This window comes from Ursus americanus, chromosome 5, assembly GCF_024610735.1.
Source record: "Ursus americanus isolate L20-20 chromosome 5, mUrsAme1.1.p, whole genome shotgun sequence".
Taxonomy (NCBI): Eukaryota; Metazoa; Chordata; class Mammalia; order Carnivora; family Ursidae; genus Ursus; species Ursus americanus.
In genome coordinates, this window is record NC_142131.1 from 72,757,052 (window position 1) to 72,771,506 (window position 14,455).

Below are 14,455 nucleotides of genomic sequence, written 5' to 3' on the forward strand. Positions count from 1 at the left end.
TGTCCCCAAAAGGCCTCTGACAAGATAGAGCCTAACTGCTCCAAAAGGGCCATTATATTCTCATCTGCTGATGATTCAGAGACTGAATGCCAGGACCCCGAGGACGAGCAGCCAGGAGACAGAGACCATGACCAAATTGGATTTCTTTTGTCATGGCACGGGTAGGAGTTGTTAATCTGTTTTTGCTTTCTGTTTTAAATCAAGAAAAGGAAATTATTCTCCTCTGGAAAAATTTCTACCCACCCCTAAACCCCCCAGTGATTACAGTTGAACAAAAATTTGTCCTCCCTTTCACAAACCAAGACTGCTGTCTCCCATTCTGGAGTCTGGAACAGCTGCTGTCTGCTATGCCAAGGGAGGGGGCTGTAAGTCAGGGATTAATTGAAGCAATTTCCCTAGAAACAGAACTTGTGTGGGTAAGTCACTTTGCAAAGACCAGATGAACTCGAACATCAAACCCAGCCCTCATCGACTCACAGCAGAATCTCAAAAAGCTTCGACCGAGGGTGGCTCTTGGTAATGTTTTCATGGTGCATTTCCATGGTACGTTTGATTCTTACTAAGTCACTATTCCCAGGTCACATGTAAGAAATCAGAACCGCCAAGTTAAATGCATTGCTCGAAGTCACCATGTTTTGTTAGTGGCGTGGCCAATAGTAAGCCTCCAAGTATCAAAGCCCATCTTCCCTTGCAAAGGCATCGAAATGGCAGAGCCACCTAGATGAGAAGCCAGAGAGAAAGTGTACCACCTGGGACAGTCCTCTCAATCAGCTCAGACAAGATAGGTCTTTACCTTCATCTCCTTCTTGGGCTATCCTTCCAATTCATTTCATCTTTTGCCCAGCTTCTTCTATCCAAGAGAGCACCACGCAAAACAAGACTCTTGTCTCTTGGTTCAACAGACGTCTATTTGAAGAACAGTGAAAGCTAGCATCTGAGTATTTTACTAGGCATTTTAAGCACTTTCTATGTATGAGGTATTTTAACTTCCCCAACAGCGCAGTATGATGGGAGACTATTATTCACCTTTTAAATGTTAAGAAACTAGGCATAGAGATTCAACAACTTGCAAAGTTCACAAACACACCAAGTCATGACGCTCCTATGTACACTTGTGTTAGATATGGACTCTGGACTTTTTCTGTTCAGTGATTCAATTTATTGAATTTTTAGCACTCAAGTTTATGGGTTCCATTTAGGAATCAGAGGGAGAGTGGGAGGGAGAGATCAGGGGATTAGACAAGTGAAGGTTATGTAGTAATCAGACCAATAGCACTCATCCTTTCTTTTTTGAGTAATTATTAGGCAGTATGGAAAGTAATTTTTGTCCAGTTTTTTCTTCTTACTTGAACACATTTAGTTTATTCTTACAGTCATTGTCTAGTCTTCCAATATGGAAGCCAGCATTCAGATGCTATCAAAAAAAAATAAAACCCTTTAGCCATTATCTAAAAGGTTGAAGAGATTTGTGAAATCTTTGTTTTTACAGAGAACAGGTTTTTTGGTTTTTTGTTTTTTTTGGTTTTTTTTTTTAGTGTGGAGTTAATTTGTGTAAGTGATGACACAAGAAATTAAGTAGCACCATCTACAAAAACAGCAAGAACCCAGGAGTGCAGGAGGAAAAATACAGCTTGTGTTTCGAAAGCTTGGCAGCTGTAAATCTAAAGATACATTCTTTCCTGCTTCTGAGAAGGCCACATCCTCATCCATCTGTCTTTGGTTAGAAGCGTGAAATGTACATCCCCTCACGTGGCCTGCTTCTGAGGGAAATGACAACAACAGATCAAGGTTGTAGCACAATGGTGTGGTCTGGCAGCACCCAGGGATGCGAGTCTGAGCATGGAGACTCAACATTAGGTGTCAAGAGGTCCTTGGCCAGAGCCGTTTATATGATGGACCCGTCAGGCAGCTACTTGGTCCCAAGAGTGTCAACTACCTACCAGCTCAATCCTGTGCTGGGAGGGGCTGTGCATTTCTAGGGATTGCCCTTCCTCTGTTCCTCCTGGCTTCCCATTTCTGGTGCTACATTCACCTACACCACTTTCCTCTCCAAACTTGTGGCTACTTCTCACTCTCTACTCTCAGGTGCTCACTATCGTCTTAATTGTGCACACACACCCCAGACCGGACAAGCATTTCTGTGTAGGACACGTTTCTGGGAGCTTGGGAAAACAGATGCATTTACTCCCTTGTGATTCAAGTAAGGTCAAATCTAAAAAGTTCTCCAGACACCATACCATGTTCTTCTGTCGCTACTCTCCACTTACCCCCAGTCTCTCACTGAAATGTTCCCAATCCTTCCAAATTCCTGTTCAACTTTCATCAAAAGCAGATCAGCCCATTTGATTGTTTCTAATTTATACATTAAGGGATCCAGCCTGGAAATCATTTTACAATCTTAGGTATTTTACAAACAGAGAGCTCTCCCCCAAATGTGGCAGCGATCCTTATCCTCATCTTTATTGATCGATCTCTGAGGTCAAGTAGGCTTCTGGTTTCTGTCCCATTTATTCAGTCCTCTTCCTTCTGAACTCTGAGTGTCAGAAGGCCACCCAGGTCCACAATTCTGACTTCACTGACCATTATACGGGGTCCAATGTCCTCTTATGAAGTCCTAGGACCTTCAATGACAAATATACTATTGTGCTTCCCTTTTTTAAATTTATTTTTTTTACCTCTACTGTTGAGCTCTCCCAAATCACAGCCTTCTATACCCAATTAGGGTCTCTGCATCTCCTGTGGCTATCAAATGGACATCTAAAATGTTACAAATCCAAAAATAAATAAATAAAAGGGGGTGGGGGCCCCTGGCTGGCTCAGTTGGTAAAGTATGATCTCAGGATCTTGAGTTCAAGCCCCACATCGTATGTAGTGATTACATACATAAATTAAAAAATGAAAATGAAACTCAACAAATCCACAAGAGGTGATCCTAAGCCCCAAACCTGTTTTTCCTCCAGTGCTATCCCTCCTGGTAAAATAGGACCAACATGCATTCACTCGTTAAAACCCAAGTATTAAAGGTATCATTCAGTTGTTCAAGCTTAAGTATACAAGTTTTATCTAACTCTTTTTCTCTCAGACTTTATCTAATCCGCCAGAAAATCCGGTGGATTCTGCCATCAAAATTCATTGTCAAGCTGACCACTTATCTCTGCCTCTCTCCACCACTGAATGCACCCCATCTTCTCTCTCCTGGATGTTGTAATGTCCTCTTAATAGTTACTGTTCCTGGGTTGCCCGGATGGCTCAGTTGGTTAAAGGGTCAGACTTTTGGTTTCGGCTCAGGTCATGATCTCTGGGTCGTGGCATCGAGCCCCATGTTCAGTAGGGAGTCTGCTAGTCCCTCTCCCTCCCCACTCGCACTTTCTTTCTCAAGTAACTATTTCTTTAAAAAGATTTTATTTATTTATTTATTCATTCATTTATTGTTCTTTGTTCCCTCAGTCTTATCTCCACACAGAAACTGATTCTTCCAAAACATACCTATGTGCCACTCCTCCCCTCGAGCGTACAATCACACACAACATCCAAAGTTCTTGCCACCCCTTTTAAGGCCACACAGGCCAGAGTTTCTGTGTACCCTACTGGCTTTAGAGGAAGCAAATCTCCATGGGTTTCTCTTATTTCTCGCTTTCTCACATAGGAGGCACTAACTGCACTTTGGTCCGGACTCTCTACTTTAAAAATGTTTGTGATACAAGAGAAAAGTGGCATCTCCCTCTGGAGCAAAGGGCAGGCACGCTTACAACCTCTCATGCGAGCAGGTGTCCCTTGTTCATGATACCCTGCAGGAACTGCAGTGTAGGGAACTTGGACCAAAAAATGTTGATATTCCGGTTAATGCTACTGCTGTGTGTAATACATCACCCCTCATCTCTGACACAGGAGCCGCAGGTCTTCGACTTAGCACCCATGAAGCTGGGAGAGTAACTTGTTAGCTTGCAAGTAAAGGAAAATCTCTGCCCCTCTGTCATTTCCAGTCAGTAACTTAGCCAACCACCTCAGGAACCTAGAATAAATCCCAAGAATGAAAAAGATTACAGCACATTTAAGTAAAATGGAGAATCAAATTGAACCCCCCCAAAAAAAATCACAAGTTGTCTATGAAGATTTTTTCCAATGGACAAACTTAATTACTTACACACACACACACACACACACACACACACACACACACACAAGAATGGGGGAAAAAAGTCTCAAATTCTTAAAATTTAGGATTTAAGTAAGGCCATTACTATGGGCCTTCCAGAAATCAACACCAACTAACGTTGGCTCAGGTAGAAATAGAAAATCTGAATACAACCTATAGCCAGCGAATAGATTTTGATCAGAAATCAAAAACAAAGAAAAACCAGAACCAGATGGCTTTGCTATTAAGTTCTACAACACGTCTAAAGAAAAATAAAAGTACTTCTAACTTTTCAAAATTAAAAAAAAAAACAACAACACACTTTATAACTCAAGGTAAGTGGCCAGTGATGCCCTGATAACAGAACCAGATAACCTAACTTCTGTTATGATGTCTTATCACTTATAAACGCTAATGTAAAATATCAAAATGTTAATGAAACAAATCCAGCTCAAATGAAGTGATTATACATTATAATCGAATAGAGTTTAGCCCAGAAACGCAAGGTAGGGTCAAAGACTAAACAAAAAGACATACTATAATAAACCATACTAATAAAGAAAAAATAACACATGATAATCTTAATGGATGCAAAAAATAATTTTACTAAAATCAAATACCATTTCATGATACAAACACCAAACCTGGCATGAAACGCAACTTCCTCAACCCAATAAAGCGCAAAGAAAAGTACACAGCTAACATCCAATTTGTGGTGAAAATTTGAAATTTTCACCCTAAGATGAGGAAGAAAGGAAGTTAGCACTTTCCAATTCTATTCAATATTTAAATGGAATTAGGGCAATAAAGAATAAAATAAAAAAGCATCCACATCAGAAAGAAACTAACTGCATTTGCCAAGGTCACTATGTTCTATTTGGAAAATCCTAAAGAAAACACACACACACCCCCAAGAGCCAATCAAGAAGTTCAGCACGCTGGCAGAAGAGAATGCAACACACAAAGATTAATTTCTTGTACGTGAGCAGTAAAAACATCTAACACTGGTATTAAGCAAATAACTTTACTTAAATTAGCATGAAAAAATGAAATACTCAGAAATAAATTTAACAAATGAAGCCTAAAACTTGTACACCAAAAACTGAAATTACTGAAAGAAATTGAAGAAAAAACCCAAAAACACAAAAAAAGACCACCTCAAATTGAAAGACCTCCTGTGTTCTGATAAAGAAAATTCGAACTTCAAACATGGTGGGCTCTGTCCCTGGGTGCTCAGGGAAACTATACTTTTTCAGTTTTTACCAAGGTCAGAATGACTTGGCCAAACTTCAAAGCATGGGCTCCATTTCTGCCCTGAGCACGCATTGTACGTCTGCTTCATTAGCAAATAACCTAAAAGAAACCTTTCAAACATATAGAGTAATAATCTCCCTAAGTTCCCACACCATCAAAGCCCACAACCTTGCACATATTGAAAGCACAAGATAAAGTCTGTAACTTTCTAGAATGTCTTCCGTCAGGATAATTTTTTTTTTTTTTTAAGATTTTATTTATTTTTTTGACAGAGAGAGAGACAGCCAGCGAGAGAGGGAACACAAGCAGGGGGAGTGTAAAAGGAAGAAGCAAGGCTCCCAGAGGAGGAGCCCGATGTGGGGCTCGATCCCAGAACGCTGGGATCACGCCCTGAGCCGAAGGCAGACGCTTAAGGACTGACCCACCCAGGTGCCCCCATCAGGATCATTTTTAACTCTTGATGGAAAAACCATCCGTAACCCTGTACTAAATGTTCCTTTTCCAGGAGCACTCTTCTTTGTGAAGACTGTGTATCCTGAGAGCCGTCCTAACTTGGCTCAAGTAAAACTTTCCTATAGAAAATACTACAAGGTTTGTTCATTTTTCATTGACTGTTCGGAGACTGAAGGACTCCCCAGATCCATGGAGACTGAATACAAACATTCTCAACACCCTACTGCCTTCTTGGCCCAAATGGACCAGTTCATTAAAAAAATCATATAGAAATTCAAGGGATTCTGAGAATAGTCTTTTCAGCAAATGGTGCTGGGACAATTTGAAAGCCACATGCAGAAGAATCAAGTTGGACCCCTAACTTATACCATATGCAAAAATTACTCCTCTAGAGAAAATACTTTAACAGACAAAACCAGACAGTCTTAAAAGGAAATGTCAGTCAATCTTCAAATGAGGCAATGGTTTTTGAAAACAGGATCTCAAAAGCCAAAGCAATAGCTGATTAAAATATATAAATGGAACATGAAAATTTTACCTTTTGTTCCAAAGACATTATCAAGAAAGAGAAAAGAAAACCTATACCATGGTACAAAGTATTTAAGTCTAAGATTCAAGATGTTTTTTAAAGACCTCTTACAACAAATAGGCAAAAATCCCTCTAAAAATGGGGAAAGGATTTGAATAGACATTTCTCCAAGGATGATCTATAAATGACCAATGGGCACGTTAAAAAAACAACAACAAAAAAAACCCAAACACTTATTAAGCATTAGCAAGTTACTCAAAACCACAACAGAATACCACATCACACCCACAAGGATGGCTGTTATTTTCTAAGTTGGAAAGGGACGCCTGATTGGCTCAGTCAGTTAAGTGTCCAACTCTCGATTTCGACTCGGGGTCATGATCTCAGGGACATGGGATCGAGCCTCATGTCTGGCTCCACCCTGGGTGTGAAGCCTGCTTAAGATTCTCTGTCTCCCTCTGCCTCTCCCCCTCTCCCTCTCTCTTTCTCTCTAAAAAGAATAAAAGTTGGAAAATAAAACACGTTGGCAAGGATATACTAAAATTGTAACTTTAACGTGTTTCAAGTGGAAATGTACACAAACTCCGGACAATGTAGAAAATAAGTTTTTTGGAGAAATGTGAACATAAAATTACCATACCCTAACACCCAGCCATTCTACTCCTGTGTATACACCTGTAAGTATTTATTTTCATACAAAAAAAGTCAACATGAATGTCAATAGCATTATTTACAATGGCCGAATATTGGAAACGGTGCATATCTCCATAATTCACGAATGGTTAAGTAACAGAGAAATATTACACAAGCATTAAAAGGAATTAAATACTAATGCAGGCTACAACATGGATCAACTCAGAAACCATTATGCTCAGTGAAAGACAAACAGAAAATGTATTATGTATTGTGGGATTCCATTATAGGAAACACTGAGTAAAATAGAGAAATCCATATAGACAGAATTAGCGGTTCCTAAGGGCTAGGGGGAAAGCAGAGATCTTTTGGGGGGAGGATACACATGTTCTGGAGTGAAAAAACAGTCATTTGTACAACATTTTGAATTTAATTTTAAGAACACCGCATTGTACAGATACGGTGGCAATGTCCAGTTTTGTTGATTTCCTGTCCATTTTTCAAGGGGTAAGAATGGCATTCTTGGATTTTACCCCTGGAACCTAGCACATGTGTATGTCCACATTTGGATTAACTGGCGAATGAACCAAAGCTATCAAGTCTCAACATACAAAGTAAATGACATTGATTTGCAGAGATACTCAAGTGATTTAATGTCCCATTAAGTCTGGGGAGATCGGATCAGTCGGGTACGATCAGGGGTGTACTAGTAAGTATCTAACAACTAGTCCTTTTTTGGGGGAAGAGTCATCATTTGTCAATACCCCTTCATTGGCCGGTTTCAAGGGATCAGATATCAAGGAGCACCAAGTTGAGAAAAGATGTTCTCAATGGTGGTTCCTGTGAGTCAGGACAACCCAGCTCCAACAGGCCACAAGAAAAATTCAGTCTGAGAGCTGAGACAGAAGCACCAGGGAGCAGTACCTGGTGAGCTGATTTCCTAGAGCAGAGGCATTTGGCTGTCCGCACAGGTGTGAATTTTCATGAGCAAAACCATCAGACTGCTTCAGGCACATGCTGCCTGATGAAGATGCTAGATTTCTTCACGGAGGGAGGGGGACGGGGCGAGAAGAATAGCCACTGCCTTTGGTCACTGCTGTCTTGATCCCCCTGGGCACCTGCTGGCCGTCCACCCACAGATACATCACAGAAAGTCAATACAAATTAGAGCTCTGTTCTCAGAAGTACAACTCCCCTGTAGCAACACTGTGGAAGCAGGTCAGGTCCCAGGGAAACACTGAATTTCTCGGTCGTATTTCCCCACATTCATTTTACACTGTCTGTCCCGAGCCAGAGGACCCCGGGCTGCCCACTCTCCCCTCACGGCCACCCCCCGGCTTGTTCACGGCTCCAGGGGCTTAGGCTTCCAGACTGCCACCTGAAGGAGCTTGGAGAAAGCAGTTTAAACGCCCACATAACATTTTCAGAATGTATTCAATTACCAGAGCAAGTATTAATTTCACATCTCATAAATGTCTCCAGAATCCATCAGATCGGAATGGCAAACTGTTGGCTCAGAGCCGAAGGGTAACGAGTTTATCCCAGAGCCACCGAATGAATCAGTGGCTTGAGAGTGATCCGTCTGAGCAGTCCAATTGCAGTTCTAAACATAGTAAGTGATTTGTGTCTAGGGGGAAAAAAAGTAAGCTATCAATACTAGAGGTCCCCACAGCCATCAAAACAAACGAAAAATCCCACACAGTCCAAGAAGCTTGCCCAAGCCTATTTATCATGAATTCATCTTACTGGTGAATTTGAACAGAAAGCTCCCAGACAGTCAGAAACACTGCACGGGAGAGAAAGCTTCCACTCCACCGAAGCGTGTTTCCACCAGCTCTACCCCCAACACAAGGGAAGAGGAAATCAAAAACTGACCCCAGTGCATACAAAGAGATAATCATCTTTTTCCCCCCAGTATTATATTAAACGAGACCACAGATCCAGCAGTTTCTACATGCAGGGAGCTCCTACTAACCAACTAAAAACGTGACAATGGGATGAAATGGGAAGAGGGACGGAGGTAAACCAGAAGACATGTTAATTAATGGCCGGTCTTCTTTAGGACGTAATGCTGTTCCGCATCAGCATCTGAAATAATTGAGCAACCTCGGCAGGCAGCCTTTGGAGGCTGTTTGTAACAACAGTGTTTAGAACAATTAGAACGAACAGTTCTAATCACGGGAGTGATGTGAATACAGACTTTGAAGCTACAAATTAATTGTGTTTCCACTAGGTGAGCAGAGTTGCAACTGTAAAGATACCATTTCCTGACCCAAATGCAAGACAAATCACGATTCCTTAGAATTACTTAGTACAAGGGTGTAGGGGGTGGGGTTGGGGGGTGGAATTCAAGGGAATGATTCAGGCCAATGCTGCCTAGTCCGTTTTCTGCACAAAATCACTCTTCTTCAGAAACTAAGTAGGTTTGGGAACTACTCCATGTTCTATTTTTTTAGAGATGGACAGTATTAAGTCTCTGAACAATTCCATTGAATTCAGGTAACTTACCTTGGTTTGTCCCGTTATTTACCAGGGTCCTTACTTTCTAAAAAAACATAGTGATATCTCAAGGACCCTCTATTCTTTTTTCAGTTTACCATTTGGAACACTCTGGTGTAAGACTTCTTGATTTCAAGGCATTTACGATGCTACGGTTTTCTGACCTACTACGAATGCACTTTAAATGTGACTCCCCCAGACTCACACCCAAGGGAATACAGGACAACTCTCAGCCAACGAAGGATCCTAATCTTCTGGAAAAGCTCGCAGGAAATGTAATGCCCGCAGGGACCAATGTATGCTCTTGCTGGGTTTTTTTTCCATGTGGGCTATATCCACAGAAAGGTCCCATCTTATAGTTTAGGAACAGTGCAGGCAAACCCTCCTGTCAAGGACCACGTAGTATTTATTTCCAGCTTTGCGGACCGTGTGGTCTTCATTTTAACTACTCTGCCTCTGTAGCATGAAAGCAATTCTAGAGGTGACATCCACAAATGAGTGTGGGCTGTGTTTCAATAAAACCTTATTTACAAAAACAGGTAGTGGGCCTGGCTTGGCCCCTATGTAGGTCATAGTTTTCCCATGTCTCCAGTACGGCACAGGATTAGCTGCTGCCAGGGACTCAGGTGTACTCCATTCTCTCTCTCAAATACTTATATAGGCAATTTTCACCTTTCAATGTTTGTGGGCCCTGCTCCTGGGCTCCCAGAGAAGCTGAACTTCACCAATGGCCAAGGCCAAAATGACTCAGTCAAACCTCAAAGCTTGGGCTCTATTTCTGCCCTGAGCACATGCTGTCCATCTACTTCGAATGAATGAATGAATGAATGAATGAATGAATGAATGAATGAATGAACCAACCAACCAACCAACAAGGAGCATTCTGAACACAAGATAAGAAAAAAGAAACTTCCCTGGTTCCTGTATGATTAAAGTTCTATGGCCTTTCCCGTACTCAACACATAAGATAAAGTCTAACTTTCTGGAATGTCCTTCATCATGATGACACAACTCTTCATGTAAAAAAAAAAAATCCTCAAGAACACTTCACCTGCCCTGTGGCACTCTCTTGTCAAGATTGTGTATCCTGGGCAGCTGTCCTAACCTGGGCTCTTGTAAAAAATTAAAAACAAAAAACAAAACAAAAAAAACCAAAAAGGAAAAACAAAAACCAAAAAACAAAAATTCTTACCCTTTCTCTTTAAAATTAAAAAAAAAAAGTTTGTTTATTTTGCATCAACACGCCCAATGTGATGGTAGTAGGAGATACCCCCAGGAGGTAAGTAAGTCATGAGTAGTCCTAAGAGCTACGTCCCTCTCTGCCATGTTAGAGCACCGCCAAGAAGCAGCTCATCACCAGCAGCTGAATGTGCCACGATCCCGCTCCTTGGCTTCCCAGCCTCCTCCACGGCGAGGAATCAGTACCTGTGGCTGAAGCCACCAGGCCTACAGTACTTGTCACTGAGCGGACCAGGGCCGTTGAGGACCCATCAGCCCTGCTTACTGTGGTCAAAAACCCCATCTTCTTGCTCACTCTTCAACCACGTAAAATGGCAGTGAGCCAATGGATAGATCCTTACGTTTAGAAAGCTGGCAGGTGTCCAAGTGTGAGCCTTGTTACCATGTCGTCCTTACATAGAGCTAATGGTTGGGAGCAACAGGGAAGGAGAATTGGATCATTCAAAAGGTGACAATTCCCTTCGGAATCGAACTTGCTTACCCTGTCCTCTTATTTTCTCTTCCATGTAATGTATACACACAAGACTTTTTAGTTGATAGGTAACAATTAAGTTTCTTAAGAACTGGGCCACCTACAACCATACCACTCTGTTTATTTAAATAATAAAAACTCAGTAATTGACACCCAAGGGGTGCTTAATGGTTTTATATATGACCAAGTCTAATAGAGGTCCTAATTAAAAAGAGAACAGCCAACCTACACGTTATGGCTCCCGCAGAATACCCATTGTTTTTACCCTGTGTACCACAGAGAACCTAGAAGGAAAAAGAGCTCTTAAGCAGGACAGGACATTCAGTTAAGATGGAAAGTTTCCAGGCCAGGTAAGCAGCAAAAGCTATTTCTAGGACGAATTAAGTAAGCAACCAGCATTTTATCAAGTCAGGTCTTCACAAAGACTGCACTCAAAATAAACTTGGTCTATTTTCAAATATAAAAACTACAGCAATTCATTTTTCTCCAAGTGTGGTCCATGGACCAAATACGTTCTGGTAACCTAGGCAGGTATGTTTAAAACACATTCACTTGAGCCTCTTCCCTGACCCACTGAATCTCCATCTCTCAGGATGGGGGCCAGGAAGCCAAAGCCTTTTTTTTTTTTTTCTTTCTTCAATCGACACGTCAAGATCATTCTAATAAACACTACCATAAATACTAAAGCAATAGGGAAACAGTATTAAAAATCCTACATTATCTTCTGGAATAGCATGGACCAACAGTGGCCTAAACCACAGGAGGGGAACCCCACATTTGAGACAGAAAGGAGGTTGAGGTTATAGGAAAGCAGCACCTCTGTCCTTTGCCACCTTAGCTAGAAGTTTCTGAAGACCACAGGAGGATCAGAAGGTAACCAGTATCCACCACTCAATAGTTGTTTTCATCTATGTCTATGTGAATTATTAATTAAATGTATACTATGCTGATGTTGACGCCCTGTAAAATGCACGACGAGTTTGGACCCTCGTAATTCCTCGGTCATCTTCAGTAAGTCCTCAACCAAAGCACACAAAACACCCCCACTGCTGTTACAGGCAGATGCCAGGACCCAGGACCTGACCCGAATCCAGACTCCACTGCCTAGAATGTGCATGTCGTGCGCAGGGCTTGGCAGACTACTCCCTGTGTCACATGGTACAGGCCGGAACTCCGAGCCGAAGGGTGGGCCAGGGCGCGTGTCTACCCACCTGTTGTTCTCCCTTTCTAGAAGACAGGTGGGAGAACACACTTGCAGGTGGAGACAAGCAGCCTGGGCCAGGCACCTGTGAGCAGACAGCAGCTCGGGAATGCCAGCTGCTGGTGAACACTTGCTGGGAAGCCGGGTTTGGCTGTAGCCCCTCCCATGAGGGCAAGTAAAGCTATTTATCCCGCAGAAAGCCGAGTCGAGGCGTAGCCCCTCCCTGAGGACTGGGGTCAGCCTCTGTTCCCAACTATCTCATCACTGGACACATGGAAAAAAGTAACTCTTCCTTCCTAATTTGGGTCATTCGTTGGTCAATCACCCTCTCTGCAGGGTGAAGTCCAATAAACTAATTTTTAAAAAAAAATTTCTATCTCAAGGTCAGATACGTATCCAGAAGCATACACAGGTGCTTACACACACACACTGAGGTGTTTATAAGAGAGCCAGATTTCCTAAATTTCTACTTCGTTGTTGTTGGGTTTTGAATCCATGAGGTTGAGGGGAGATCTCGCCTTCGTTGTCCAAACTTAAAATGTGGGGCCAGTTGTTCCAGCAACAGAAAGAGGCATGACCCCAAGGTCAAGCAACCGCCCTGAGCGCTCAGCTCCACGCTTCACTGCACCCAGCCTCAAAGCTGCAGGCTCGTGCCCCAGCGGGCTCCCCCTGCTCAGTTTCCTCCTCTGGAAGTGGGGATGATGGGACGGGTGATAACCACTAATTAACGTTTGTGAAGCATTTTGAGATCCACTGATGAAAGGGACAAAGTATTTTTCTCAGCACGGACAAACACACACTTGGTACCAATCCAGCGAGCGCACGCTGAGTTAATTACCTGCAAGGCTTGAAACTGTTGTCTCCACTCTGTTCCCCGCTTTCCCGCCCTAGGCGGGTTAGCACCTGTTGTCTTTTACTGTGAATCACCAAGAGAAGACGGCAGGCCTCTTGGGTCAAAAGACAGGATGGCGTTTCATACAGACTTGCGTTTTTCTGAGAGAACTCTTCAGAGAACCACGAAATACCCCCATTTCTAGCGTGTGATTAATGTGGGGTTTATAGGCAACCTGCTGTCACCACACGTATTATTTCAAATAACGAGAAAAAAAAAAAAAAACCAAGATGTCCAACCACCGAAAAACACACAGTTGGATACAACTTCTTTTACTTAACCCAAAGATTATTAGGTGACTTGCTTTAAAACAGGTCTTAAAAGTCCGGACCAGCTATGCATTTGATACAAGCAACACAACTTTCCTTCCTAAGAGAACACAGTTTCTAAGGCACAAACCCTTTCAGTGAGACTGTTGAAATATCCTATGTGAGCCCCCAGGATATTGGCACAGTGGGATAAGAAAAACCAGAAACACCAGAAATGGCACAGTGGGATAAGAAAAACCAAGCAAAATTAAAAAAAAAAAACAATTTTTTTTAAGAAGTCTGGGATAATGGAATGGAGGCATAGCCGTTATCCTTCAGACCCGCAGTAAGTCAAACCACCGGAACTTCTCCAATTCATTCTGCTCAGAAGAGCAGAACTCTAAGCTAAAACATTTTACCAAAAACACTTACCAGCTCAAGCAGCACCTCGGCTTTGCCTGGCAGAAGGGGGGACGGATATCTTCAAATCCTTCAGGGAGCGGTGGGTGGGGGCGGTCAGAGAAGGCTGGTTTTGACCCAAGACGACGGCGAGAACCGCCCAAGCGGAGAAAAAGCTCACGTCACCTCGAGCCGTGGTTTTAAAAGCGTGAGGATCCCGCCCACAGAATCAATATCACCTGAAGCTTGTTGGGAATGCAAATGATCAGGTCCCACTCCAGACCTGCAAAGTCAGAAACTCTGAGGAGCGAGGCCTCCCCACTTGTAGTAATAAGCCCTCCAGGTGATTCTCATCTGAAGTTAATTCTTTTTATTTTCACATGCTGAAGTTTGAGAATCCCTGATTAATACTTGCAAAGTGGTCTCGCCCCGAATGCGAATGAAAAATATCATTTGGCTGTTATAAGTGACAGGAAGGCTACTAAGGGGAGAAATGTAAGT